This window comes from Cebus imitator, unplaced genomic scaffold (genome assembly GCF_001604975.1).
Source record: "Cebus imitator isolate Cc_AM_T3 unplaced genomic scaffold, Cebus_imitator-1.0 Scaffold18, whole genome shotgun sequence".
In the NCBI taxonomy this organism is placed as follows: domain Eukaryota; kingdom Metazoa; phylum Chordata; class Mammalia; order Primates; family Cebidae; genus Cebus; species Cebus imitator.
The window spans coordinates 17,760,206-17,763,901 of record NW_016107333.1 but is presented as its reverse complement, the minus strand read 5'-3'; the positions used below and the strand labels follow the sequence as shown (position 1 = coordinate 17,763,901).

The 3,696-nt window shown below is 39.6% G+C and overlaps 1 protein-coding gene across 2 annotated transcripts in view; it reads left to right on the top strand.

The window, feature by feature from the left end:
• The first annotated feature begins 3,458 nt into the window (after positions 1-3,458).
• The window catches only part of UHRF1BP1L (UHRF1 binding protein 1 like), a 53,005-nt gene continuing 52,767 nt past the window's right edge, over positions 3,459-3,696 (top strand). For both annotated transcript variants that reach the window (XM_037734139.1, XM_037734142.1), the window contains exon 1: positions 3,459-3,631. The gene's annotated coding sequence lies outside the window, so the exon portion shown is untranslated. The remainder of the gene's footprint in view (positions 3,632-3,696) is intronic.

Here is a 3,696-nt window from a genome sequence, read left to right as displayed (position 1 = left end):
AGATTTACTGATAGTTTGTTTGACAATTTATTGATTTATTTTTAGATTATTCCCTGCCATGATGAATGCTGTATATAAATTTTGAATTTCCATATTAGTCATCAACTAGGCTGACTTTGAACTTTGTGTGTATATATTCCTTTTCTACCCAAAAATACTGTTAAGAAAGAGATCTCTGGCTTCTTTTTACCACTGCTAATATAGCATCAAAGGTTTTCCTCTACTGTAGTCTATATGTCTCACTCTGTCGCCGGGGCTGGAGTACAGTGGCGCAATCTCAGCTGTCTTCAACCTCTGCCTTCTGGGTTCAAGTGACTCTTCTGCCCCAGCCTTCCAAGTAGCTGGGACTTACAGGCACATGCCACCACACCCAGCTAATTTTTGTATTTTTTTTTTTTTTTAGTAGAGATGGGGTTTCACTATATTGGCCAGGCTGGTCTTGAACACCTAACCTCGTGATCCACCTGCCTCAGCCTCCCAAAGTGCTGGGATTACAGGCATGAGCCACTGTGCCCAGCCAAAAAAATTTTTAAATAAATTTTAAAAAATTATTTTTTAAAACTTTAATTTATTTTTGAGATAAGGTCTTGCTCTGTCACCCCAGATGGAATGCAGTGGCATGATTACTCTTCACTGCAGCCTCGACTTCCCAGGCTCTGGCGATCCTCCCACTTCAGCCTCCTAAGTAGTGGGGACCACAGGCGTGCACCACCATGCCTGGCAAGTTATTGTATTTTTGGTAGAGATGGGTTTTTGCCATGTTGCCCAGGCTTTTCTCAAACTCTTGAACTCAAGCAATTCACCCTCTTTGGCCTCCCAAAGTGCTGGGATTATGGGTATGAGCAACTATTTGTAAATCTTTTCTGTGTACTTTTGTTGTTAGGGATGAATATTTGGGAATAGACTTTGTGACACCAGAAAATTCAGTGATTTTAAGATTTTGCAAAAAACTGTATATATGTGTGTATATGTATGCATGTATTTTTTGAGATGGGGTTTCGTTCTTGTCACCCAGGCTGAAGTACAATGGCATGACCTCTGCTCACTGCAACCCCCACCTCCTGGATTCAAGTGATTCTCCTGCTTCGGCCTCCCAAGTAACTGGGATTACAGGCATGTGCTACCATGCCTGGCAAATTTTTTTGTTTTTAGTAGAGATGGGGTTTCACCATGTTGGCCAGACTGGTCTCAAACTCCTGACCTCAGGTGATTCGCCCACCGTGGCCTCCCAAAGTGCTGGGATTACAGGGGTGAGCCACCACACCTGGCCAATATTTTTATATATTAGATTGTGTTTTTGTTCTAACTTATTATTATTTTGAGATGGAGTTTTGCTCTTGCTGCGCAGGCTGGAGTGCAATGCACGATCTCAGCTCACTGCAACCTCCATCTCCTGGGTTCAAGGGATCTCCTGCCCTAGTAGCTGGGATTACAGGCATGCACCACCACACCTGACTAATTTTGTATTTTTTGTAGAGACAGAGTTTCTCCATGCTGGTCAGGCTGATCTTGAACTCCTGACTTCAGGTGATCCGCCTGCCTCGGCCTCCCAAAGTCCTGGGATTACGGGTGTGAGCCACTGTGCCTGGCCCCAACTTGTTACTTTTGCTGTGCTGCAATTTTATGTATAACTGAAATGCACTATAAAGAAGGGCATCCATAAAATGTAAGATATATTTTTAAAGAATGCAGGTATTGAGTATGATTTTGATTATCCCCATTAGTAGATTGTTCATTCCTACCAGTACTTAAGGAAGGGTCTGTAAAATATACAAATGAAATTAAGATATAGGAATGTCTTCTGGAAACAGTCTGGTAGATGGGTGAATAAATAGAATTCAGGATAGAATGTGAGTCTTATGAGAGAGTCACAAGCAAAACACTATGCAACCTTAACAGAAAGAGAGACAGTGAGACCGAGGTGGTCTGAATGTCTGAGAAGCTTGTGAAGAAATAATGAAAAAAGCCAGGTGCAGTGGCTCACACATGGAATTCCAGCGCTTTAGGAGGCTAAGGTGGTTGGATCACCTGAGGTCAGGAGTTCAAGACCAGCCTAGCCAACATGGTAAAACCCTGTCTCTACTAAAAATACAAAAAAAGTATCTGGGTGTGGTGGTGCACACCTGTAATCTCAGCTACTCAGGAGGCTGAAGCAGGAGAATCACTTGAACTCAGGATGCAGAGGCTTCAATGAGCCAAGATCGTGCCACACTGTACTCCAGCCTGGGCAACAGAGCAAGAGTCCATCTCAAGAAAAAAATAAAGGACATAAATGACAGCTTGAGAGTAATAAAATAGTTATTAAATCTGTTTTCCTGGACTAGGGCATGTATACAAAGGAAATATTTATGGCTAATATCCAGAAAAGTTAAGGGTAATTTTTTAGGTCCTCCAAATTTGATTGCAATTTAACTTTCCAGTATTACAGTTTTCTCCTTTGTTTCTCACCCATCTTTTGTTGTCTTATTCCTGCAGCCAAATTTTCTGTATCTCTTCATAATAGGCCATCTTCTCTCAGCTTTATTTTAGTGTACACTTTTCCGTGGATAGCTTTAAGGAGGCCAATCATTGGTCTTCTCCATTTTAAAAGTCCTTTAGGTCTTAAAGCATATCCTGTTTATTTTATTAAAACAAATGCTTCTTTTTTTGTTGTGATAGATAGTCATCACTTTAAGGACAGAATCGCCCTGATATGTTTTAGAAGCCAGGGACTGTGCTTCTCTTGTTCACCATTGTTTCTTTAGCATCTGTCACAGGACTGCAGTACATAACAATTGTTCAAAAACAATTTTAACTGACTGGAGAAACAAATTTGCACAACTTTGTCCCCCATAGAATACATAGAACATAAACTGATTGCCCTGAATACATTTTTGGCAGATTTAACTAGTTGACTCATATCCAGAAAATTTAGATTAAAAGCTTTTTTTCCCCCCACGAATACTACAGTTTTTCCATTTATTTTTGAGTATAAAGATATGGCCTATTGCTGGATATCTCATTGGTTTTTGGATTTTTTTTATGGGTAGCTTTATGCCTCAGTATTCTCAGTGAAATGAGGATTACAGTTAAAAGTGGGGCTTTTGGCACTTAAACCAATTTGATAATCTGTATGTGTAGATTGCTTGCTTTATAGATTGCTTATCTTAATTTATTTCATTTAATGTAAATTATACAGTTCAGCCTTTGTATAACTTCTACAACATAGTATCTCATTTTTGTTAATTAACATTTTAATATAAAATTAAAAAGATAATGTGAATGTAATTGGAGAGTAGTAATAACAGTGATAGAATGAAGAAAATCCTAGATGGTTAATTCATCCTAGAATTTAGGCAGTTTACCTTTAGTTAATCCAGTGTGAAATGCAACTGTATTTTTTTTCCAAAGTGCACCACAGCTAAATTTTGTTATCATCATTCCTTTCCTCTTCCTTCCCTTAAACTTGCTCCCTTCTGTGTCCCCTGTGTACCCATTCCCTGCAGCGTTCCCTGCTGGCTGTGGTGGAGATTGGTGTGCTGTGAATTGCATAATCACCCAAATGAGTACCAGAGGAGTCTAAGAAACCCTGGCAACTGACTGCTTGCTTTCACCAGGAATAGGGACCTTTTTCTGAATTTCCTGCCCTCAGGTAATACTTCTGTTCCCCATCCTTTTTTTTTTTTTTTTTCTTCATTCTATAAATCCAAGTACTTA